Source organism: Apodemus sylvaticus, chromosome 12, assembly GCF_947179515.1.
Source record: "Apodemus sylvaticus chromosome 12, mApoSyl1.1, whole genome shotgun sequence".
Taxonomy (NCBI): Eukaryota; Metazoa; Chordata; class Mammalia; order Rodentia; family Muridae; genus Apodemus; species Apodemus sylvaticus.
The window spans coordinates 35,951,613-35,978,986 of NC_067483.1; the positions used below are offsets into that span (position 1 = coordinate 35,951,613).

A 27,374-nucleotide genomic window follows, 5' to 3' on the forward strand; every position below is an offset into this window, starting at 1 on the left:
GGAGCACCAACGTAGACCAAACATCTTAGAATTTTGAATTGAAAGAGTTGGTTTGCCTAGTCTAGTTTGACAGCAGGGTATAGTGCAGAAAATTATGAATGATTTCTCTGACGATGCTGATGAATGTGGGGTAGATGCTGATGAGGCCAGTGTGGTGGGATGAGGGAGAACACAAAGGAAGAGAGCTGTGGATAGATGGAACGCAATCCTCTGCTGCATGTATTTCCTAGGCAACCAAAGCCAATCTAACTACTCAATCTTACTGGCTCTCTTTAGCTCAGGGAATTCCCCTGTATACTGACTCACAGATGCAACTATTCATCTGCCTTCTGTAGTCAGATACATGATGTTTTAGTTCAATTTCTGTTTGTGTTATAACATCAGCCTAGCCAAAAGGACAATATGAAGAAGAAAAGGATGTCTTTATTTCATCTTACATTTGCAGGTCACAGATGACCCTTGAGGGGTGCCACAGCAAGAATTCAAAGTAGAAAACCTGAAGGCAGGACTGCTATTACATGCAGAATTACCTCCAATCTAGGAACTCACTCAGAACTGCGAGTTACAGCAGCAAAGACTGAGAATTCTGCTTGTCAGCTATCCTACTCTTTGGCTCTCCCCCTCTCTCTCCTGTATATAGCTCTCAGCTATATAGCCCAGGCCTACCTAACTAGGAAGTACTTTCAACCATAGTGGACTGAACCATCCTACATCAGTCATCAATCAAGATAATCCTTTACAGACATAGCAATAGGTTAGTCCCTCAATTAAATCTGGCAGAAGACTCTAAGCTATGTCAAGGTGACACCTGAAATTAACTAAATAGGACAAAGAATAAGCATTTCAGTTTTAATATGCCAAACTGAACTCCAGATAACCCATTTATACCTAAATCTCTGTTTCATCTTGTGCGTGTGTTTTACCTGTTGCCTTTGGGACACATGCAACCAAAATAGCTACAGGTGCCATCCAACTCTAAATCATAATCTTGCTTAGATATTTGGAGATTTTTGGTACCTTGATTATTAACTTCTCCTGTCACTGTAGATGACACTGTGCTGCAGTGTCACAAGGTTTGTCTGTCTAGTAGAGCTCCCTGACCGTTTGTTGCAATTTCATTCTTTAAATTCCTCATCTTTAAAACTGAGTCACCCTTGAGTCTTACGTTTTACTCACATTTAATCCACCAACAAATCATTTGTCACTGCTTTCAATATGTTTTCAGAATTTGAAAAATACTTTCTTTCTCCTCTTTTCTACATCCCAATCGCATACCCTATTCTATATAGAGTAGCCAGAGTAGTCTTGCTAAAATGTAATTTTCATGATGTCCGATTACTATTAAAAATGGTCAGCAGCTCCTCCTCATAATAGATTCTGAAGCCACATTGGTATTTACTTGCTTTGTAACTCTCCTGGAATGTTTCCTTGTTTATTTCCTTAGGACCTTTCCTTCTGCCAAGAATACTTTATCCCATGATGGCTGCATGGTTGTCCTCCATTTGCTGAGAGTCACCTTTTGTGTATTGCTATTACTCTTAGACCAAGGAATGCTATGTTTAATAGTAGGCATTCACTAAATACTTTTGTAAGAATTAATTTACTGTGAGTTTGGTTATTATGGTCTGGGTAGCATCCTGCCTTCCTTTTAGCTGGTGTTTTAAAACAATGTGACCCAAAGCTACTTAGTGAGGTAAAGGGTGTGTTTCAGCTCACTAATAGATTATGTGGTCACTTCTCCGTCACTGAGAGAAGTCAGGTCAGGAACTCAAGCAGAAACCTAAAGCACAAACTATAGAGGCATGCTGCATTTCAGCTTCTGCTGAGCTCACTTTCTTATACAGCTAAAAATTACCTACCCAGGAAATGGTGTCACCCACAGTGGGCATGGCTCTCCTACATTAATTAATGAAAACAACTTTCAACAGACATGTTGAGAGGCCACCAGATCTAGGCAATTTTTAAATTTAGGTTTACAACTCAGTAGGCTCTAGGCTATGTTGACAGTTACGGTTTACGCTGAAAGCATGGAATATATCTCCTGAAGAAATGAGATGAAGCTATTCTGTCACATAGAGAAGGCATGATTAGGCATCAAAATATTATTTTCTAATTGAATATTTTATTTACTTACATTTCAAATGTTATCCCCTTTCCTTTTCCCTCTGCAAACCCTGTATCCCATGCCCCCTTACCCTGCTTCTATGAGGGTGCTCCTCCACCTACCCACCCACTCCTGCCTCCCTGCCCTAGCATTCCTCTACACTGGGGCATCAAGTCTTCACAGAACCAATCACCTCCCCTCCCATTAATGCCAGAATATACCCCTTCAGCATCAAAGTATTTTTAATGAGTTAAAATTTTATCATAGAATCTCATTTTTTTGTAGTATACTTTCCAAAGAGGTTGCTTTCACTTGACCTGACCTCTCTTTGAACTCTTCTTAAATTCCTATTCAGCTAATTCTCATTTAAACACCTACCATATATCAGACCCAAGGCTGAGTGCTTAAGAAATTTTGTACAATTTGAATCTGTCTCTTTGGCAGTGCATGCTCATTTTGTAGGAGAGGACTTGGCATTTCAGAAGGGCAAAGGAAATTTCTCAGAGTCAGAGTGAGCCAGGGTAGAAGAGAGTCTTGGACTTGATCTCTTAGTTTCAGATCTACTATGTCTTACTCACAAGTTTTTGATTCATGAGAATAAAGAGTATGGACTGACAGCCACTATTACTGACTATACTTTCTTATCTTCTTCTATTTCCAGAGGAAATAAAGAGATATAGAATAAATACTAGCTATTTACTGCTGGGTAACAAATCACTCTAACATTTTACAGCTTAAAAAAGCAGCAGACCTATAATCCTTAGGTTTGGTCTTCTCATTGTGTCCTGGATTTCCTGGATATTTTGGGTTACAAGCTTTTTGCTTTTTGCATTTTCTTTAACTGTTGAGTCCATGGTTTCTATGGTATCTTCAGCGTCTGAGATTCTTTTTTCTATCTCTTGTATTCTGTTGTTGATATTTGCATCTATGTCCACTGATTCCTTCCCAAGGCTTTCTATCTCCAAAGTTGTCTCCCTTTGAGATTTCTTAGTTGTTTCTACTTCTGATTTTAGATCCTGGATGTTTTTGCTTAGCTCCTTCACTTGCTTGTTTGTGCTTTCCTGTAATTCTTTAAGAGATTTTTGTGTTTCCTCTTTCATGACCTCAGCCTGTTGACCAAAGTTCTCCTGTATTTCTTTAAGTGATTTTTGCGTTTCCTCCTTATTGGCTTTTGTATTCTCCTGAATGTCTTTCAATGATTTTTGTGTTTCCCTTGTAAGGGCTTCTAACTTTTGATCCATTTTTTCCTGAATTTCTTTAAGTATGTCCTTCATGTGTTCCTGTACCAGCATCATGACCAGTGATTTTAAATCCAAATCTTGTTTTACTGGTGTGATGGGGTATCCAGGCCATGCTGTTAAAGGAGAATTTCCTTGATTTCCATTAGTGACGTTCCTGCATTTGCCTTTTGCCATCTAACTAACACATCACTGGTGTTACATTTTTAAATTTTATTTTATCCATGTGAATGTTTTGCCTGCATGTATGTGTGTGCAGCATGTGTAACTGGTACTTATGAAGGGAAGATGAAGACAGTGAATTCCTCAGTTGTATTGATGAGCTACCATGTGAGTGCTGCAAATTGAACCCAGGTCCTCTACAAGATCAGCAAGTATTCTTGACTGCTGAGCCATCTTTTATGCTCCTACTTTGATAATATTATATACAATGTGGGTAGGAATTATACATGTATACAAGGCTAGCTACCACCATCTGCTGTCTTATTACTAACATCTCCTGCTTTCCAAGTTTTGAATATATAAAATATACTTTCCTTCTGGTACATACCTCCAGTCTTCCTCATACATTTGCTAGAATTCTATTCTGTAAATCAACTCAAGATATTATTATTAATATTCTAGTAAGTGTGTAATCCTGTACTTCCTAACAGGTAATTTTTCTTGACTTTGGACATTGAATATCTACCAAGCTCTAGGTCATTCCATGCCAAGTACTGGCCAGAAATATTAAAAAAAAAATACAGCATCTCCATTCATTAACTTTACAGTGTAACACAGGGGAGAGATATGTATAATTAACAATTGCATCATGCTATTTGGGACCAACCATAAATGTTTTAGACAGTGAATAACTGTTAAGATGAGAGGAAAAGAACCTGTAGGCAAGGGAAAGCTAATACCAGTACTTGAAGGCTTCTAAGAAGTTCATAAGGCAATTAAGTTGAAGGGAGCATTGTACCAAGAAGGGCAATATTAAGATAAAATTCTTCATGATTCTTCTCTCTTATCAATATGAATAGATTGTAGACTCTTCCTGTACCATATTTTTTTACTCGGAGAACCTGTGCTTGTTTCTGTGTTGTGTGCATATATATACGCACAGAAAGCCAGATTTTCCAAATCTATTGCTTATTGAGTAAAATCAGAATCATTACATATTGGTTCTTTCCCATGTGGCTTCCATCATTTTCTAAGACTCTAGTGTCAGAATGTTAATTCGTTCCATTCACTTGGTTGACATAATCTTTTTTTGCTGTGCTCATGTCTTGGTTGGGACCTCTCTATCTTTCAGATGGTCTTGGGTAGCTTTAACTGTTAACTTCACATGACCCATAGTAATTTGAGAGGAGAGCATCAATTGAGGGATTACTTAGATAGGATAGGCCTTTATGCATGTTTGTGGGAGATTGCTTTGATTATTAATTGATGTAGAGCTACGCTATGGTAGTTCACCATTCCCTGAACATATGGTCCTGAACTGGATAAAAATCTAACAGGATGAATAATCATGTTTATGAGCACTCAAACAGAATCTGCCACTGTTCCTGTCCTACGTTTTTAGCTGTGAAATGAGTTCCTGGTCAGTGGTCATTCTGTGTGGAATGACAAGTAGACCAGCAAGAATTTGAATTCTTGCCTTCAGTCTGTGCCTTGACATCCCTCATTGCTGGACTGTGACCTGAGATTGTAAGCCAAATAAGCCCTTTTCCTCCCATAAATTGCTTTATATTAATATTATTTTAAAAACATAGCAAAAGATTGAAACTTACTCACAGGTATTTTCTTGTGGTCATTATACAAATGAGACAGTTGTAACCTTACTTATTATATGGTCAATAGTTGTCAGTGACTCTATAACCATCATAAGATGATGTGTCATGTGTGGTCCATATTGCTTGTATCCAAGCCTAGCTACCTCTCTGCTTTGCTTCTGCATCCTATTAATTGTTAAATATTTGTGATGCTAATGTTTGCTGTAGCACATGGTGTTAAATGGAAAAACAGGATCATGGGATCTATTCCGTGTGTTGCTCATGAATAATAATGCATGATTAATTGTACATCAGATTGTGACAGTATCAGAAGCACCAGGCAATTGCAGCAGTGATTATCATAGATAGACTTTCACATTAGCTCTTTGAATTCAGCCAATTGTAGCAAAGAACAATGGACTTTTGTTGATTTAGGGAACTAGAAGAAGGTCCCATATTTGGCAGAACCATTTAAAGTAAGAAATCAAAGTGCAGAGGCCCAGGTCTCTAGCTCTGTGTGGCTTTAAGTCTTTCTTTATGGAACACAGTAGTTATTGCAAAGGAAGTAAATCAAACTGAAAGTAGTTTTTAGAAAGAGGAACATCATTTCCATTCATTTCAATTTTATTATATAAAACAGGGAAGTATCCCACAATAAGCCTTGATTATTTACCAGAGACCATGAAACCCCTGGGTCTGCTTACTGGCTTGCTCCGGGCATTTCTATTAAAAGTTGACAGTAACTCCCTGTTTAGATGAGCTTTGTGGAGCACAGAGGGGAAGGAAAGCATGTCCCCTCTTTGCTACTTGGGGACGAATGGCTACACAGGGAAACACACTATTTTTAAAGTAGTCATTAAAGGTTTCTTTGCAGCAAGATTATTTCCCTTCCTGGGAAAAACATCGTTTCACTGACAAATTGTCAGAATCTACCATCAGGGAAATGGCCTGGTTGTGATGGCTCCTTCAAGCAGGCACAGATACTCACCTAAGAATCCAATACGTGATCCAATTGTGCTGCATTTGATGTTGGGTACAGTTTGTTGTCCCTATTTTCATAATTAATTTATTTACACATTCCTTTTAACTTTTATGAATCAAATATACTTTTAGGGAATTCTTCTCATATACACAATAGATACTGAACCCTATAAACCCCTGCTTCTTTATGAGCTCTATAAACTCCTACCCACACAACTTTCTCTTCCATGTTCATAGCTATTTTGTTTTGAGACCAGCTGAAAGTGACCAGGGCTATTTATATGACTGTGAGAATCTGATGGGCTTAGCAGAGGGCATACAACCAAAGACAGTGGTTCCTACCCTTCCCAAAATCCAGCCAGAGTCAGTAGTTTAGAAGAAAAGGGCTCTACGATCCTCCTGCACCCTTCCCTGACTAATTGTCAATATGGTTTTCTGAGGGTCTAATGCAGGTAACTACAGCTGTGAGTTAATAATTGAGATGGTTGTGTGGAACCTAAAAATGATATTCTATGGCCCCGTGTTCTGTCTTCAGGCTCCTACATACTTCTGTGTTCTCTGTTTCATGAGCTCTAGAGGGGGTGGGATAAATGACTTCCTTAGGGTTTAGCATACACCCATTTCTTATTCTCTGCATCTTGGGATATCCACAAAGTCTCTGTATTCATCACTATTGGCTATAAGAAGAGGCTTAGAGAATTATTGCTGAGGGCTGCATTTGCTGATGGGCAAAGCATAAGAATTCAGAAGGCAGTTTGTAGCTATGCTAGCTTAATTAGCCATCAGCAAGAAGCTCTCCACATGGGCTTATTTCTTTTTTCAGTCCTGGGTTGTTAGCTGGGCTCACAGTTCCAGGCATGAGTCATACCTCTGTCTGCCTGTAGAAAAGGCTTGAAATCTCACCAGATTCAATAGTCAACACTGTTGAACAGTCCCACAATGGTCATGTCACAGTTACAGGGATGCATAGACCATGCCTTTCACTTTGTTTCTTTGTACTCATTTTTCTTGATTAATCAAATAGGTAATGTGTGTGTGTGTGTGTGTGTGTGTGTATACATTTGTATGTCCATGCACATGTGTATGCATATTTGCGCATAGAGATCAAGAAAAAAAACCTTAAGTGCCTTCCACTTTTGCCTGTATTTGGGTGTCTTACTGGCCTGAAACTTCACCAAGGTAGACTAGACTGGCTAATCAGGAAGCTTCCTGAGGTTCACAATCTATCTGTCTCTGTCTTCCATCTCATCATTACTGAGATGAGGAACATGCACCACTGTGCCAGGCTTTTTTCATTGGTTCTGGGGATCTGAACTCAGGTCCTGATGCTTGTGAGGCAAGAACTTTACCAACTGAGCTCTCATACTAGTTCTCTTATTTATTAGTTTAAAAGTAGTAGAGTTCTCAAATGCACATTTATTTTTTCTATAACATCCCTCCAATAATTTTGTGTATAGATTTTCCTCATTTTAGTTAAATATAGTGCAATATTGAGGGCTAATTTCAATTCATCCATACACCCTTTAAATGATATTTATTCTCTTTATAACTGAACACTATGGATGCCACTACTTCATTGAGAAGATAATAGTGAAGTTAATCATTTCCCTATAATAGACTTCTAGGTTACTGCCTCTATAATTAACATTACTATGTTTCTAATTAACATTTATAATTAGCCCTGATATGAAACACTGCTGTGGACATTTTTTTAAATACTTAGGGCTATTTCTGGCATACTTGCTACCACAGTGCCAAGCACCCTTTCATTGAAGTATGGATCTCACAGGTCCATTCTTCAGCAGATCCTTCACCCCCCGAGGGCATGCCTAGAGTTAGGTTACTTAGGAAGAGGTTAGAAAATATCATCCTGAGTGAGGTAACCCAGTCACAACAGAACACACACAGTATGTACTCACTGATAAGTGGATATTAGCCCAGAAGCTTGGAATCCCCAAGATAAAATTCACAGACCACATGAAGTTCAAGAAGAAGGAAGATCAAAGTGTGGATGCTTTGGTCCTTCTTAGAAGGGGGAATAAAATACTCATGGGAGGAAACATAGAGACAAAGTGTGGAGCAGAGACTGAAGGAAAGGCCATCTAGAGACTGCCACACCTAGGGATCCATCCCATATACAGTTACCTAACCCAGACACTATTGTGGATGCCAACAAGTGCTTGCTGACAGGAGCCTGATATAGCTGTCTCCTGAGAGGCTCTGCCAATGCCTGACAAATACAGAAGTAGATGCTCACAGCCATCCATTGGACTGAGTACAGTGTCTCCAATGGAGGAGCTACAGAAAGGACCCATGGAGCTGAAGGGGTTTGCAGCCCCATAGGAGGAACAACAATATGAACCAACCAATACCCCCAGAGCTCCCAGGGACTAAACCACCAACCAAAGAGTACACATGGAGGGATCAGCTCCAGCCACATTTGTAGCAGAGGATGGCCTTTATGGACATCAATGAGAGGAGAGGTCCTTGGTCCTGTGAAGGCTCGATGACCTGGTATAGGGGAATGCTAGGACAGGGAATGGGTGAGTTGGTGAGCAGGATAAGTGGGTATAGGATAGGGGGTGTTTGGAGGGGAAACCAGGAAAGGGGATAACTTGAACTATAAATAAAGAAAATATCCAATACAAAATAAAAAAAAAACAAAAAACAAAAAACAAACACACAAAACCAAAACAACAACAACAACAAAAAAGCAACCTTTATTGACGGAAAATGGTTTGAAGAGGATGGATATGCATAGAAAAGGAAGTTCTTGGAGTTTTGTCACAATGACAAAACGTTTTAATATGGCTTTAACTCAAGAGGAAGAGATAACACCAAATGATTTGGATTACAAGAATGAGAGTTAGAAATTTAGATGAACACAATAAAGGTATTTGATCTATCTAAAACAGGAATCGGGTGCCTGGTGAGACACTGGGAGTGCCCTCTGTCATGGGAAATATCTAATAGCTGCAAAGGATCCTGGGGAAGCTGGAATTCAAAGCTCTCTTTCGAACATCCTTTCAGTTCCCTCATTCTTCCTTTGTCTGTTCCAATGTTTGCAATGTCCTCTTATATTTCCACACTGAGTATCCATATTCATCTCTAATTGTGCTGGGACTTAGAAGATGCCAGAAGAGTTGCTCTAGGGAAAATAAGGGAAAGGGTTGCAACAACATGGATGCATACAGGAAATTACTAAAGAGTTGATCATCAGGAATATGACATTATTGTAATCTGCCATCTCTTAAAAGTGGCTCTTTCTCACATGACTGCTCCTCTCCTGTGATAGTTGTTCTATAGTAATTAAAAAAAATTACATGCATTTATGTGTGACTGTATGTGTGTGGGCAGGCATAAGTGGTACTCTTAAGGAGGCAGAGAATTACTTGTGGGAATTGGTTAGCTCTTTCCACCATGTGATTTTCAGGGATGGAACCAGGTTGTCAGTCTCGGTGGGAAGCAAATTTACCCACTGAACTATCTGGTTAGACCCCACTGCATTTTTTAATACATTGTTACTTTGTTCCCTAGCACTTAAGTCTTCAGCTTTTCTGTGCTCCAAAAACAATTAGGAAACCAATTAATATAGGAGGACAAGGACTAGATTGATGGTCTGGACAAGCACAAGGCAAGGTGAAATCTAAATGTTACACATTTATAGTCTTCTTATGAATTCTATAAAACTATGACAGAAATGCCACAAAATATACAAATTTAGGTGTGAGCTACTTCAATAGATTCTTTACTAAAATGAAGGAAACTTAGAAAGATTGGTTCAAGGATACCTTTCTATTGTCTCAGACTTTTCTCTATTACAGGTTGTGTGTACATGTGTGTGTGTGTGTGTGTGTGTGTGTGTAGGTATAGTGTAGTGTATTAATGTACACATGGATGCAATATCCATGGAAGCCTGAAGAATGTGTAACTCCTGGAACTGGAGTTACAGCTTGAGAACAATGTAGATGCTACGAGTGAAATTTGGGTCCTTTAGAAGAGCATCAAATGCTCTTTTAAAAAAATTATTAGATATATCTTTTATTTACATTTCAAATGCCCCCTGTCCTGGTTCCCCACTCCCCCGAAAATCCCATAAGCCATCTCCCCTTTCCCAATCAACCCTCTCCTGCTTTCTTGTCCTTTTATTCCTCCACACTACAGCATCAAGTCTTTCCAGGGACCAAGGGCCTCTCCTCCCTTTGGTGTCTAACAAGGCCATCCTCTGCTGCCTATGTGTCTGGAGCCATGGCTAACCATGCTCCATGCATGCACTCTTTGGTAGATGGTTTTCTTCCCTGGAATCTCTGGGAAGATCACCTAGTGTCAAGATACCTGACTTTAAGAGAGGAGTCTTTGAGGTTTTATTATTGAATGTTGGCTATAAGACCCTTCCAGACCTGGCAGAGTTCTCTGTCCTATGTGAAACTGCAATCTTTTGTGTCTTTTCTTTGCTTTAGAGGTCAACTCCAAGTTGAACTCCTGCATGCGTGTTAAGCATACTAATTATGTAAATGAGAAAAGGTGATAGCTTAATAGCTAAAGGGAGGGGCCCAAGTGTTTGTCTTTAAAATATCTCTTCTCCACTGTGAACGGCAGCACGGAGTCTCAGTCATCCTCCCACCTTGGCTGAGCCAACTCAGAACCCCCACACTGTGTCCAAGGACAAGCATTTTTAAAAGCAGCTACAGGATCAAAGTGCAGCTGGGACCACACAAAAACGTGACATTTGGCCCACAGGGTGACATATTGTGTTGGTTTTTGTCTCATAAATATATAATTCCATGCAAGTGTGATTTGATCTCCTCAGATGATGGGCTGTATCTTCGGTTTCTCCAGCAGATGCTCCACCACCTGTGTACTTGGTGTGACTGCCACCTATCCAGTGTAGCTAACAAAGGAAAAGCAAAGTTTTTCTTACAACCATTTGTCCATTCTGTTCTACTGTACAGACCCCTGATCTCACCTTGTGTTTGAACTGATGTGTTTAGAGGGTGTCATTTTTATTTTAATGCATTTAAGACACCTCCGATATGCCTTTCCTCTCTCTTGATGGCTTCTTTGTTCTAACAGCCATCTTTCTCTGACCTTCATATTTCTGAGTTATTTCTTACCCCCCAACTGACAGAGGTTATGTCTGCATTGATATTAATGTCTAGTCGTCTGCTACAGTAAAGAAAAAAATCAGTTCTGTAGGACGTTATATTTTGAACTTTCATAGAAAAATGATTCTATTAAAATGGTATTTTAAAAGGCCCATAGGTCCTTTGAAGCTTCTGAACGTCACTCCTAACTGAAAATAAAAAGGGGGAAACTATTTGTAGAAATTACATGGTATGTGACATTCCAGATGATGAACCCAGGGAATAAAACTCATTTAGTTTCATTTAGTGTCTTAGTTAAGGTTTTACTGCTGTGAACAGACACCATGACCAAGGCAACTCTTATAAAACCAACACTTAGTTAGGGTTGGCTTACAGGTTCAGAGATTCAGTGCAGTATCATCAAGGCTGGAACATGACCGAATCCAGGGAGACATGGTGCAGGGTGAGCTGAGAGTTCTACATCTTCATCTGAAGGCTGCTAGCAGAATACTGGCTTCCAGGCAGCTGGGATGAGGGTCTTAAAGCCTGTACCCACAGCAACACACCTACTCCAACAGAGTCACACCTTCTAATTGTGCTATTCACTGGACAGAGCATATACAAGCCGTCACAACTAGTAACTTTGCTTAATTGTGAATTATAGTTTATTTACCAAAGTGTCAGTTTGCTCACTTTTTATATCAAAGCATCAGTTTATCAGTTCTTTGCTTATGAAGTCAGGATCAGAAAGCTGGCCTTCTTTGGTTTTCTGCAGTTATAGGGACCAAACCAAAGGCTTGTACATGCCAGGCAAGCATTTAACCCCTGAGTTATATGCCAGGCAGTATTTTGAGACAAGGTCTCAGTATGTAGCCTAAGATGGCTTTAAACCTGGAGCGGACTTACTTAGTTTCCTGGGGCTGAGACTTCATGGCCATGTCACTGTGCTTGGCTAAAGGGTCTTTCTTACTCATTAAATATCCTCCAAAAATGTGTCTTTCAATGCTCACTTGGGTTTGTAATTAGTGACAGCCTAGAAAATGTATTATATAAATTGTAGTGCTCTTAGGGTAAATAGAGAAGTTAGAGGTTTGAGAAATTAGGCTTATGTGATACCTTGAGGGCTACAATTAAGAATACATTTTCTATGAGTATTTGAAGCTTTACTTTTTGACCAATTCTTTTTATACAATGTTAATTTTATTTAAAAAGTATTTTTATTATTTTTATTTATCTTTATTTTTGTGTTGAGAATGTCACATGGCTTCCGAGCCTCCACAGACCAGAAGAGGGCATTTGATCCTTTGGGATTGAATTTAGGCTGTTGTGAATTGTGTTGTGAACCAAAATAGGTCCTGTTTAAGAGCAGCAAATTCTCTTAACTGTTTGATGTGGCATCATCTCTTCAGCTTCTCATCTATTTTATATATCTATCTCTACCTACATCTATCTAATGTATATGCATGCATATATATATACATGCATACATACATATATATGTATGTATACATATATATGTGTATATATACATATTTTATAGTATTACACTCTATTCTTGAGAACAGAATGTACCTGGTTCTACCTATGTGCTTCATTCATTTTTCATGTTTTTCATATTTACTGTGTGCTCACTGAGTCTAGCTATTAGGCTGTAATCCAGACATGCAAAATGGAGAACATATTAGCTTTTACAATGGCTCGTACCATCTTGTTTGGATATTTCAGAGGTCACAGGAATGTTGATGGAGCTTTCCAAAATGTGTTCCTTCATCAGGATAATATCTCAAATAAGTCATTTGGACTATATCCATACATTACATAGAATACATTCTATGTCTCTAAGACCTTGCATTTACAGCAGGCAGCTTGTGGTAAGTGTTGGTTCCTTTGAGTTCTCTGAAGGCTTTGCCTCTATGTGCAGTTTGGAACTCTCCCTTGTATTTTCTGAGATCAGCATGTTAAGAAATGCATTTCTAACCTAGAATTATTCGATTAATCTTCTTTGCTCATACCCACAGTTTCTGCCCTTATAATGGAGACTGACAGGTTTAGACATCCTTTCCAGAGTGTAATAGTTTTCAAGACTATCGTAAATAGTTTTAATGAACTGTGGGTAACAGTAAAATCATTTCACAGAAGAGATCCATCCTATTGCTGCTTAATTAAAATCTCTCTGCTGGTGGAAAGTTCTCTCTCTGGTGTTTTCTTTAATGCATTCACGGTGCATCTGTCTGGGCTCCCTCACTAGAGATATCTTTCATTATAATCCACTTATCTAAGTTTATAATTAAACTTCCAAATGTAAAATTTCCAGTGGCAAATTGCCAGGTTATCCAGTGAACTTTTGTCTTTCTCTGAGAGAAAACACTCTTTAAAAATGTGGGTTTGGTAACTTGGGCAGTTTATCATTTTAGAAGTATTTGTTTGCACTATTTACAAAGATGTAAATCAAGACAGCCATTATGCATACAGACACCTCCAAAAACCCAAACACCAGAAATAGCATAAACATAGCTATTGTACTCCCCATATGAAGTAGAATGAGTATGCCAAAGAAATACCTGTACTCCCCATCTCTACTGTCTTATGGCCACAGCATCCACAATAGCCAAGTTGTGGAATTACGTATCAGTGGATGTATAGAAAATGAGAAGTGGTACGTTTATGCCATGCTAGAGCAGTGATAGATGTAATGTACTACATGGCAATTGCTGTGAGACTGGGTGAGATTGTCCAAAGTAACATTAAGTCACAGAAAGAAATGAAGTCTTGTCTTTTGCAAAACTATACTTGGAACTGGAAAGTGTTGTATTAAGGGATAAAGTTTGCCAGATAGAGAAAGACAAATGTAGTATCCTCTCACTCTAATATAGTGCTTAATACACCTGATCTCATAAAGACAGGCCGTAAAATATGGACAGATTAAATACAGGGAAGGTTTACACAGAGATATAGGATAATGGTTAGGATAATGGAATATGTTAAGACAAGAAGAGTAATTTATGTAGATCTGTAGCACAGCAGGGTGACTATTGGTCACAATAAATTATGATGTATGTAAAATGACTAAACAGGGAGTGTTGGAAGCTTAGTAGCATTAGGAAATGATAAATGGTTAAAGCTACTAAAATGAAGATTGTCCTCATTTGTTCATCTTGTTTTATAAGCCTATATTGAACTAGTGTACTATACCCACAGATATGTATAATTCAAATATATCTGCTTATATTCATAGATACACATTAGTAGTGAGACACAGAAAGGGAGAATGGCTCTCATTTAGTGTCACTGATTTCTGTCCAGGTCTTTGAAACAGGAAGTGATTAATACTGATTAAATAAACATATGGATGATATTAAGGTGGGGAAATAATAAATGAATTGTACTTAACAAGAACTGCCTTCAGGCTAGGTGGGTTTATTTAAAATAGCTATATACCATGTTGGTAAGATTCCGTGAGTGTAGTTTCTCTAAAATTTATAGGAGACACAATCTCACAATAAACTCCCTGTTCCTTTAAAATCTTTTCCCTTACCTCCTCTTTAATGATTCCCGAGTCTTAGGTGCAGAGAATGTGTTGTAGATAACTTCAGTTTGGATTGAGCTGCACAGGTCTTCATTCTGGTTGGCAAGTGGTGTTTTTTCTGTAATAGCTGCTATTTGTTGCAAAGAGAAGTTTCCTTGATGAGGTGTGAGAAGTGCACTCATATGTGGGTATAAGGATAAATATTTAGAATGTAGTTAAGGGTCATGCTGGTGTAGTAGAGAGACCCTTTAGGTGCTCCTCCAAGGTCTATGACATCAGTCACTCCAAGTAGTTCATGAGATTCCCAATACTAGGCATGGTTTTCCTATTGTTGAGTGGTATTTAAGTCTAATTAGAGAGTTGTTGTTTATCACCAAATTATGTATGCCACTATCGCATTGTCATGGTTATAGGTCCATACTGACTGTTGTGGTTTATAGGAGTCAGAATTTGTTAGGACTATTAGTTGTTTTTCTCCCTCAGAATCTTGCATGGTACCTTCTGGTACTATGAGAGATAGTCCTCAGGGAGGAAGTTTTCATGTCAAATCCAACACTGGCTTTCTATGTCCTGCATCCTTACTGCATGGGTCTTGCCATCCATCTCTGAAGGAAACAAATGCCAACACCAATAGCCTATAATACTTTGGAAGTCACTAAAACAACCCTGTCCAACAACTCAAAAGAAGGCTTTTAATGCTTGGTGTAGGGGTTCCATTCATCTATGGTTCTTGGTGGAACATTGGCAGTCAAGATGGGAAAACCTCATTTCATCTAAACTATATATATGTGTACACACACACACACACACACACACACACATATATATATATATATACTCAGACTTATCTGTATTATAGGTAATTTAGGTTGATAGATAATGATAGGATTTCTTATAAATTTTCAGACATCCATACTCTCTGAAAATTTACCTGCCATCTTTCTTGTTCTGTATTTACTTCCCTCAATCTTGATATATAAAGTCCCCTCTATATTTCCCATCCATGAGCTTACCTGAGCAAGAATGACAACAATAGACATGCCAATGATAAAAATAAAAATCTCAGGATGCCTCAGACTTAGGCCAAAAAGTACAGGGATCTAAGGATCACGGAGAGCAGGAGAAACACACCTCAGGGAAGAACACACCAACTGATTATTCAATACCAAGTGGTCATTCATGAAATCATGAAAAGGTAAAACAAACACATACACACACACACACACACACACTCACAAACATAATATTACACAAACTGAGCATTTTATATTTATAAATCTAGGAATGTGTATGTGTGTGTGAGTGTGTGTGTGTGTGTGTGTGTGTGTGTGTGTGTAGGAGTAAAGAAAAAGAGGTCATGAAAGATAAAAGGGTGGAAAACATGGGGTTGTAGTTCAAGAGAAGAAAGTAAAGAGAAGAAACAATGGATGTCATTATAATTACAAAGACTATAATAAAAAATTTGCACATCAGATATACTGAATACATGAATGTATGTAAATGTGTTTAAAGTCTAAGAAATTAGAAAGGAGACAAATAAGAATCAAAAGAGGTGCTGAGGAAAAAGGGGGGGTGGAGAATGATGTGTGTAACATGAAAATGGAAAGTAGACAAGGAGAGTGGAGGACACAGGGAAGACAAAGGACTGGTGAGAGCCGGGGAGGAAAATCTGCTAAATGCCACAAGGATACTTCACACTTCACATACTAACTTTAAAATAATGGTTAAAATCAAACATGGTCAACTTTAAATATGTTATTTAAAAAAAAAACATAACATGTCTTCTTGGATGAATGTTCTTACAGGTAAATAAAAATGATTTTAAGGGAGTCTACACTTTTCTTTTTAATTTCCATTTATTTTAGATGCTTCCCTTCAGATTTGACTCTGCTGATTTCAGGAGTAAGGACACAGCATGGGGGAGGGTTCCAGCAAATCTCCTGAATCTAATGAGCATCTCCTTAATGGTGAACACAGAGTCATAATAAGTGAAAACTTGTGAAAGATAATGGGAGTGACTGCTTAACAATTTCGTAGGCTTTTATAAACATGTTATTATTTTGATGTCAACTGTAGACACATTTTTCAATTGCTTCCTTTGCAGCATTAGATGCATAATTAATCAGGAAAATACAAAGCTGTACTTACAGTTTAACCAGATAATTGTCCTGGCATTAAATATTTAGAATTGTACATTGTAGAAAATATTAATGAGTAATTAAGTATTTTTTTTAATTTTAAAGGTCAACATCAATTGAAAAGAGAAATTTATCTCATTCACACAGTCTAGCACTCCTGGATTTTAACTAAGAGTCTTTAATACAATTAAATTTAAGCCTATATAAACTATACTGCAACCTTCACACATGTGTGTTCATTAAACTACATACATACAAAGTAATTATTAAATTCATCCATGCTCTTTCCAGCAAAATAGACATGACCATATATCTTTCTTATTACTATCTAAACTACCTACAGAAATATTTATATTCATTTTTTTACTCTCTTTAAAATCTAAAATGTAAGGTTTTCAACCTAAATTCCATAACCTAAATTCCTTCAAACAAACAGAATGTGCGTTATGTATATACTTCATGACTTCATTATGTTATTTCTATTCAGTGATTAAACTTCTTATTCCCCTACCTTGTAGTATCCTTATCTTGAGAAAAATGTAAGCAATGTACTACTTTTTGTATTGTTCTGATTGGGGTGACAGGTAGAGTAAGATTATTTTTAAAGAGCAAGTAATTTTTCATATCTAGGGTACAGAGTTGTATAACTATGAAATTTGTTTTTCTAAGTATGGAAGAGAGAATTTAGACTTAAACTCAAAGATATTCCTAGTTTCCAGGTTTTATATTGGCCTATGAGAAAGTAAATCTGCTGATGCACTGCATAAATTTAAGAGAGAGGTAAGGCATTGGGATGACTACTGGCCCTGGTCTTGTCACACGTGACACAATTATTGACATGGGAACAATGAGAGACAACTGGTCTGGGCTTTTAGAAGAACGAAGGGCTATTCTGTTTATATGTAAGAATTGGGTATCAGCTATCTGTGTGGAGATGGATAGTTGTAGGCATATGGACCAGGTCAGGGAAGAAGTCGTGACTGGAGAGATACAGGAGTGAATATAGAGAAAGGAGAATGGAGACGTGCTATTTAAAGCTGAGAGACCAAATCAGATCCCCTTCGACAGTGAACAAAGCTGAAAAGGGAAGGAATCTGAGGACAGAGCCAGAACCATACAAATATGAATGTCAAGATGAGGAGGATGTGTGAATGGTGCAGGCCCAAGAGGATGCCAGAAAGAAGGAGCCGGCAGGAAAGCTTCACAGCTTGTCTCGAGTGTAGAAAGTGGAGGAGATTCTATGAAGTCACAAAAAGAGGATTTTATGACTTTCCATGAGGCTGTAGCCAGTTGGTTATAAAACAGCAAGAATTCTTTTAAAGGTAGTCTCAGAATGATGTAGAGAATAGAAGTAACTAGATGGTTGTATCTCTGCTATGTTCTTATCTAACCCTGGATATTTGAGCTGCTTTGTTTTCTCATAGCGGAAACTGAGTTAGTTCACAAGAATAGTAAAGAATCACTGCTCTGTTATGTTAGCAGCCTCAGGTTGATCAAAGAAAACAAACCTGTTCCTATAGTTTTCTTGTATGTAGTTATCATCTTATATAGATTATTCCTTTATGTCATAGAATAGCACTTTTTTGAATGTCTCCAATTTGATGTATGTAGATGAGGAATCCAATATGAAGGGCACGTTAGCCTGATCTCTACAGAACCAGGGTTGTTTGTCTTTAGGTATTGTCACTTGAACCACATATGAGGTTTCTTTTATCAGTAGATGCAATGGGTATATTATTCAATAAATTATTGTTTATAAATAGACCCTTTGCTCCAAGTGACTCAGACACTGTAAGATATGGAATTTGCCTTCAGCTTCTGTTACTTGAAGAATACAGAAAAAGCAGGGTCAGAATAAAAGCAAGCTTTTCTTGCGACCATCTTGAGCCTAGTTGTGGTTGGGTAAAGAACATGGAATCCCTGGTCAGTCTACAGTATTAGTTGGAGCCTCTACTACAGTTCTTATTGTTGTCATTGGTGGGGTGGCAGGATGACACATTGGGACTGAGCTGTACCTCTGCTACATATATGGGGGGGGGGGCTCATTCAAGTCTATGTGTGTGGCTCAGTCTCTGAGAGCTCCCAGAGGTCCAAATTACTTAAATCTATTGGTCTTCCTATTGGGTTTCCATTCCCTTTAGGGCCTTCAATCCTTTCCACAGCTCTTCCACAAATGTTCCCTACCTCCACCCAATGTTTGGCTGTGGGTATCTGCATCTCTTTCAATCAGCTGCTAGGCAGAGCCTCTCAGAGGACATTTATGCTAGGTCCCTTTCGGTAAGCATAACAGAGTATCATTAATAATGTCAGGGATTGGTGTGTGCCTACAGAATGGGGTTCAGGTTGAATCTATTATTGGTTGGCCATTCCTTTAGTCTCTCCTCCATTTTTGACCCTGCATATGCCTACATGGACAGAGACTTGATGTGCCAGGATGGTATGGATACCCACATGGGCCATCCTATCAGAAGAGAAGCGGATGGGAATGGGGGATATGTGGGGAAGGACCTGGGATGTCATTATTTATATAAGTAAATTAATAATTAAAATATTTTTTAAAAAGAATGCTGAGTCTTAGGATACTTCTAAGTCTTCCTCTTCAGTGCTCAGGGTATGACATTCATTTTTATAGTCTGAAGATGACATTAATATTTAATAGAAAAGGAGCCAATTGCAAGGGCTTGTTCTTTCTTTCGGGGAAGTATATTTTTCATTGAACAAGGGTGGTATTGATACCTTTGACACTGAAGTCTATAAATCATTTGCCAGAACTGTGTCACATGGCTGGATTAGCATCAGCTTGTCTGGAATTATGATTTTCTTTTCTTAAATAGAATATATTTTAAAATCTGTAGTTCTAAAAGAAATGGAGAATACAGAGACATCTTCACTCATTTCAAGCCTCTTCCTCCTCCTCCTCTCCCTCCTTCCACTTCCCTTTCTTCTTTCTTTTTTAATTTGCTTCTAGCAAAAGTATGTTCAAGGAGTGGTATGATACTAACGTAAATATTCTTCAACTTTTTCTGTACTTTATTCTATGGTGCAAAGTATTTCAGTTATTATTACAGACAACCAAGGACTGTGCAATCATGCTCTCTCTCTCTCTCTCTCTCTCTCTCTCTCTCTCTCTCTCTCTCTCTCTCTCTCTCTCTCTCTCTCCCCCCCTCTCTCTCTCTCACACACAAAAATATCTACATATTTTATGTTTACATTTGATGTCATTTGGATTCTTCAGTGAGTCACAGAAAGTGCCAGGCTGCAGTCTGCAGAGTCTGTGTGTGGTAGAAGAAGCTAGTGATAAAAAGCCAGGGGATTGTTACTAAGCATTGTTTCATTGCTAGACCAAAGGCCACACTCTCATAAAATAGAGATGATAGCTGTTTTCTCCTTCAAAGGGTCAGTCTGAATCTTTCATTGGACCCTCGGTACAGAGTGCTTTTAACGCTTCAAAGATATATCTAAAGTTACAAGACTGAGAGGCAGGAAAAGGCAACTCTCTGCATTTGCGGCAGAGCAAGACTGTGTTTGAGGTTTCTTAACATTTAGGAAGCTGAGGCAGAAAGATTGCTGGATGTTTGAGGCCTGCCTAAGTTGCTTATTGGTTTCTAGGCCAACTTGGGTTACAGTGTGAACCCTTGTGTCAAAATGGACAAACTGGTCAACCAACTGAATGAATGAATTGGAGTAATATGCTCCAGTTACTTGAGCATAGCTGGAGTAAGGGTTCCTCTGAGTGTTGATAAAGATAAGGCAGGTAACCCTAGAGTGAGCACTGTTTGTATAGCAGACCCATATTGACACACTTCCTGTTCACTATTTTGTTTTAACTGGCTCCAAAATCATTAGAGGACAACTGTTCTCATTTTACATCTGAGGATTCTGAAGATTTGAGGGTGATCGGTAAGGATTCACCAGGAGTGAGAGTAAACACAAGTGGTCATAGTGCCATCACTTTCTCCACAGGAGGCTGTGGTGCCATGACTGTTTCCTGACCCAGCTCATTGAACTCCTTCTGGCTTAGATGATCTTGAGGATAATTATTTAATATCCTTAGTAATATTTGTTTTGCAGAAATACAAATAATTGGTTATCATATTTTGTGAGTGTTAAATAAAACGATGGCTTGCCTTGGACACACCACTGAGAGAACCCACAGAGTCGGCGGGATCTTTGCTTTGAAGGGCATAAGGAACTGCTCATGCTGGTGTTATGCATCCAGTATAACATAATTTTATTTTAGCTAAGGTACTTTTCTCATTTGCATTGGGATGCACAAAGTGGAATCATGTTTCTTTTTCTTTTTCCACTAATCTATTTATTCACTGTACATCACAATGGCAGACCCCCTTTCCTCCCAGTGGTTCCCAGACTCTCTCTCCATTCCCCACCTCTCTTCTTAAAAGGGGGATCCCACTCCCCCAGGTATCACACTTCCCTGGCACACCAAGCCTCTGAGTTACTACAGGACCAGGAGCATCCTCTTCAACTGAGGCCAGAAAAGGTGTTAGGAGAACAGGATACATAGGTAGGCAACAGATTCAGGAACTCCAGTTCTTGGGCGACCCCCATGATGACCAAGCTGTACATCTGCTATGTATGTATCGGGACCTAGAACCAGCACATGCTTGCTCTTTGGTTGGTGGTTCAGTCTCAGGGACCCCTCTATGGGTCCAGGATAGTTGACTGTATTGATCTTCTTGTAGAGTTCCTATTCCTTTTTGGTCCCCCAATCTTTCCCTGAGCTCTTCCACAAGACTCCCCAAGCTCAGTTGAATGTTCAGTTGTGGGTTTCTGCATCTGTTTCCATTGGATGATGGGTGGAACCTCTCAGAAGACAGCTATGCTAGCTAGGCTCCTGTCTACAAACATAAAAGAACATTGTCAATACTGCCAGGGAGCAGTTCTTTCCCTTTGGTTGGGTCTTAAGTTGGTCCAGTGATTGGTAGGCCATTCCCTTTGTCTCTGCCCTATCTTATTCCCTGCACATCCTGGGTAGAAAGAAGGTTTTATGAGTGGATTGGCATCTCCATCTCTTCCCTGGGAGTCCTGCCTAGAAACAGGAGGCAGACACCCCAGGTTTCTCATGCCCCACTGTTAAGAATCTCAGCCATAGTCATCCTCATAGACTGACTGGGGCTTCCCCTCAGGTCTCTGGGACATCTCCCCTCCCATCTCTCCCAACACCTCTGTACTGTTGGGATACCTCTGTACTGTTCCTGTCTCCATCCCACTTCCATCTCTCCACCCACCTCTGCTATCCTTCTTATTTTAACTTCTGAGAAGCATTCAAGCATCCTCCCTTTGGCCCTCCTTGCTATTTGGCTTCATTGGGTCTGTGACCTGTAATATGGTTATTCTGTTCTTTTATTTGACTTATGGTGAATTCTTGCATGGCTTTCTTTTTTGTGCTATTTTTTTAAAAATAATAATGATTTTCATTTAGTGTATCTATACATTTTATATAGTAATTTACAGATGAAATTCTAAAGATCTCACATTGTTTAATCCAAGAAATGTTGAGATTAGATAGGAATAAAGCAGGCTATGGGTAACAGAAATTTGTAGCTTTGGTTATACAGACATTTGCATTTCCTAGGTATTTCCAGATTTTTTTTGTCCCCATGTTCCCACTCCTCCAATAGGTCTTTTTTATTTTTATTTTTATTTATTTTTCCAGTTAATTTTTTATTTATTCTTAATGGGTAGTGGACAACACATGTCTCTGTCCTTTAAAGGGAAGACTAGTGAGGCTCTCACAAACATCTCATTATCTCAATGAGTTTCACTTCTCTCTTTTTTGGGGGGAAGGGTTTATTTGGCTTATATTATCACATTGCTTTTCATCACTGAAAGATCTCAGGACACAAACTTAAACGAGGTCCAGTCTTAGAAGTAGGAGCTGAGGCAAAGTTCATGGAGTAGTGTTACTGATTTTCTTCCCATGGCTTGCTCAGACTGATTCTTTATAGAACCCAAGAGTAGCAACACAGGGGTGACATCACCTACCATGAGATAAGTACTCTATCATTGATCACCAATTGAGAAAATGCCTTAAAGCTGGATTTCATGGAGGCATTTCTTTAACTGAGGCTTCTTCCTCTTTGATGACTGTAGGTTGTATCAAGTTGACATGCAAAAGTAGCCAGTATACAAACAAAGCACCAAATAGATAAGAAAATCAACAGAAAAGAAGTTTCCCCCACACTATAATAGTCAAAATATTAAATACAAATAACACAGAAAGGATATTTAAAAGTAAAAGGCAAAAGTACCCTGTCACGTATAAAGGTAGGCTTATAAGAATTACATTTGTCACACAGGTTTGCAGAAGGGACAAGCCACAGTAAGAGTTTCACTTCTCAAGTCATCCCCAACACCTTGGTTCCTTGTCTATAAAATGAAGTATTAATGTGCATACCTGGAATGGTAATGTGCACATGCAAATTGCACTGGAATGAGCATGCTTCTTCTTAGGACAATGTCACATGCCAATGATGGGCACATTATAGAAAATGAAGGAGAACATTCAGCATTGTAAGGAGAACTAACCAGCCCTCTTTGATGAGCCATTTTCTCCACAGTGTGTGTGAGAGATGATGCTATGTGCAACAACATGACCACAGCATGCTTGGCCCTCTCTAGTACCTATTCCTTCAGGCTGAAGTTAAACTGGAATCATTTCTGTTTTTTAAGTTTTGTACCTTTTAAATATTCAGGGACTCTGGAGATAAAAACACGGCTGAGGGAATGAAATACAGAAGACTGACATACTTTTGTAAGCTGAATGGTCTTTGTGTGATTAGAAAGTTGAGGCAAAAAGGAGAGACTGTATACTTATTTAGTATTCATCATTTCCATGCTCTTCTTACAAATACATCCTGGGTGCTAAGAGATATAGTAAATAAGTTGATTTAGAAATTCAGCAAACTCTGTAATGTAAATAATTCATATCATCATGGGGGGCATCTTCAGCATAGCATATTTTATCAGTTAGAGCATTTTTTTCATTTGTATTATACAAACAGAGGAATAAACTCTTGTTCTTTCCTCATTTTGTTCATAGTAAACTCTCAGGTTGCAGGTGCTAGAATGACTCCCAGTGTGGCCCACAGAATAAGTTGGTGAGTTTTACGCATTTAAAAGAAGAAAAGTAACAAATTTTTGTTCAAAGCCTATCCTACTTAGTTACATAGGAAATCATACATCTTGGCTCCTGGTGGCGCTTATAAAAATATGTAATATGTTTGCTCTACTCTAGTTTTAAAGCTTCATTGGAAAAAGAGTAATCATTAGGTACAGAAAAAAAGGACTGAAAATACCAAAATTATTTGGGTCTTTTTGGTAATATGGTCAATGTAGTGTCCTGTACAGAACTCTGCTGTGCATTCTCCAATGTCTTCTTAGGAATTTTTTGCTGTTATTTTAAATCCATCCTATGATGCCTTGTTTATAGGTTATAGCTAGGCTACATTGTAACAAGGCATTATAGAGGTTCTCAGCAGTATCCATCCTGAAAATGTTAGACTCTGAAAAAGGTGTCCTACCATAGATAATCTCTAGAGGCCTCAAGGCACTGGGTCTCTTTGAGAGTCAAAGTTGGATAGTGGGCCGTGTCAAAAGGAGATGAAGACCCAGAGTAAGAGACATTGAAATGATATTTTTCCAAGTAAGATTCAAAGGTCGATGCAGAATTCAAAATATTTATATAGGAATCCTTGACTGAGCATTGTGGCTTATCCATGGTTTCATTGGAACCAATAATCTGTTGCTAGGCTCTGAGTTCCTATTTGTAACTAGTTTTAAAGAGAGAAAATGTACTTTTCTTCCATTGACATTGGAATGATTTGAATCTAGCTTTACGTATGATGGATGCATGAGAATGGAGACAAGCAAAATTACCTTTGTTGTGACCGTTTTGTATACATATGTTTTCATTCTTATAGGAGTCATGGGAAGGTATATTATTTTATAAGATAACATAGCTTAATATGTTTTCTCGTCAGAGTAACTAGTAGTGATGTCTTACTCTAAATGTCTAGATTATTTTTTGTCACATTTATATTATACAACATGATCCATTTGTGTGTGGGGTGTGCATACTTGCAGAAAATATCATATTGCTATTTGAGTAAAATAGTAGTGTGGATTCAATGGAAGTGTCTACTGAGACAAAAGACCTAGGCACATTTTTAATGTACCATGATAAATCTAGGCATGGTGACACATGTTTCTTAATCATAGCTCTTGGGAAGTTGGAGCAGATGAGAGAGCCTATAATTGCATTCTTTTTCTCCAAGACCATCTAGCTCTGTCAAGTTCCAACTCTTATACTAGCAGTCTCTTCACCAGCAGAGTGGAAGAGAGAACATGCTCCCCAAGTGATGGAGTGTGTGTGTGTGTGTGTGTGTGTGTGTGTGTGTGTGTATGTGTGTGTGTGTGTGATTCACAAGAGCAGGCAGTTAGAAATGCTCACATATGCACATTGCCCAGAACAGTGACCACTGGGGTTGAAGAAAAGAACTCATATCCAGAACCATCTACCAATATCAAAATGTTTCTGCCTGAGAAAGGGATATCTTTTTCTGCTTCACACAAAAATATCATATGGACTCTTAGTGACCTTAGAATAAACTGTAATTTAGTGTCTATGGGCCCCAGACCTTACCAAAGGCACAGCTGTGATGGATCGTATTCTTGGCTCTTTGCTCCCAGGCTATGTTTTCAGTTCAGTTGCCAAGCACGGAAGTTTTAGAGCCAAGCCTAGTGGTGTCCCCAAGGAGCCACGAAATCTACTAACAGACCACTCTTGAGAATAAACAGCCACCAAGTGGATTGGTTTATGACAGCCAGAGCCCTCCACTTTGATTCTGCTCAATTCTGGTTGTGATACAAAAATCTGAAGCAGAGCTTTGGGTTATCTTTTAGAATACTATATCCATCCCTGGATTGAAGCAGGCCACCAGAGGGCTGTGCATTCAAAGTGCATTGCTTGGTTCCTTCTAGAATAATTTTTAGTAGTTTGTGCAGCATCACCACTGTGCCTCGTATATATTCTAGGAATGTCATGGGACTGCATCAGGTGCCACCTGCCATTGCCTGTCTGTTCTATTTGATGAAGCATTGCTCAGAATTACCTGTGTTTATAAAGGCACCTGAGTGAATTCTACAAATGGGTAGGAATAAGGCAATGGCTTTTTATGAAGGAAAAACATCAAACAAAAAGACATTTCTCTTATTTTCTGGTGCTGTGATAAAAATACCTTGGGGGGAAAGTTTATTTTAGCTCACAATTTCAGGTTACATTCCATTATTGTATAGTGATCACAGCAGAAACCTGAAATGAGCCACACCCACAAACAGCAGAGAAGAAAGAATCCATGATTGCTTAATGCTTACCTAATGTTTCCTAATCTAGTCCAGCCCAGTATAGGGACCTGAACTAAGGATTTGTACCACCCATATTCAGAAAAGGTCTTCTCACATCCACTAATACAAAAAGAGAATCCTCCATAGGTGTGTCACCTGACAAACCTAATCTAGAGAGTGCTGCATTGAGCTGCTCTTCATGGGTGTCTCTAGATACTCAGAACTGAGCCTCCCAAAAGGTGGCTCATATTACTGTATATTTGAGAACTTTGGGTTTATAGTAGCTATTTCTTTATCATTGGTCAGTAGGATGCTTATAGTCAGATTTACCACCTATCTTTAGTAACTTTGCTGGATGTTAAACCACTAATGTTTACCCATGACATTTTTATGCTTTTTAGTTTACTTTATTCTATGAACATCTCTCTCTTTCTCTCTCTCTCTCTCTCTCTCTCTCTCTCTCTCTCTCTCTCTCTCTCACACACACACACACACACACACACACACATCTATCCATAAATACACACATGTGAATATATGTATATATATATGTATATATATTTGTTATAATCAAATGTCAAAGTTATTTTAGTTCTTTTTGGCTCAAGTATAATTTTCTTCTGTTTTAGAAAACTTTATCTAGAACTTGGATTGCAATAAATAGGTGGAGCAGCATTTGTTTAGCATGCATAAGACACTGTGTCTCTATCATTGCAAAAAAAGAACTATATTTATCTGTGTGTATATTGGAGACAACAAATCTCATATGTTCAAAAACATATTATTTTAAATTTCCTCTTCAAACCTATGTCTTTACCTTCAACCTTCTTAGTGATGACTGTCACCTGCTCATTCCTGTGTTTGCATTTTACATTTTACTGTTCTGCTTGAATTTTTCCTCTTATCTGCTTTGTCCAACTCTCCCTGAATGTTTTCTGCCCAGTCTCTCTTCTATTTCTCTAATCCCCCTAAGAGTTGCAATTTCACTAGTTTCATAATACTGACTTCCAATTTATCTAGCCCTATTCACTAGTAAGTGATTGTGCCCACTGATTTTAGTTACTGCAAGTTCTTTACTGTTTTAGAATTCCCTTCTGATATTTCAGGCCCTTTACAATTTGGTCCCCAACCTGTATTCCAAATCTTACCTCCACCCATTCCTCCCTCCTCTTCATGTCCTTCA

General features: G+C 38.5%; 1 protein-coding gene across 1 annotated transcript in view; it reads left to right on the forward strand.

The window, feature by feature from the left end:
* The window catches only part of Thsd7b (thrombospondin type 1 domain containing 7B), a 949,886-nt gene that overhangs the window by 120,928 nt on the left and 801,584 nt on the right, over window positions 1–27,374 (forward strand). The gene's annotated exons all lie outside the window — the stretch shown is intronic.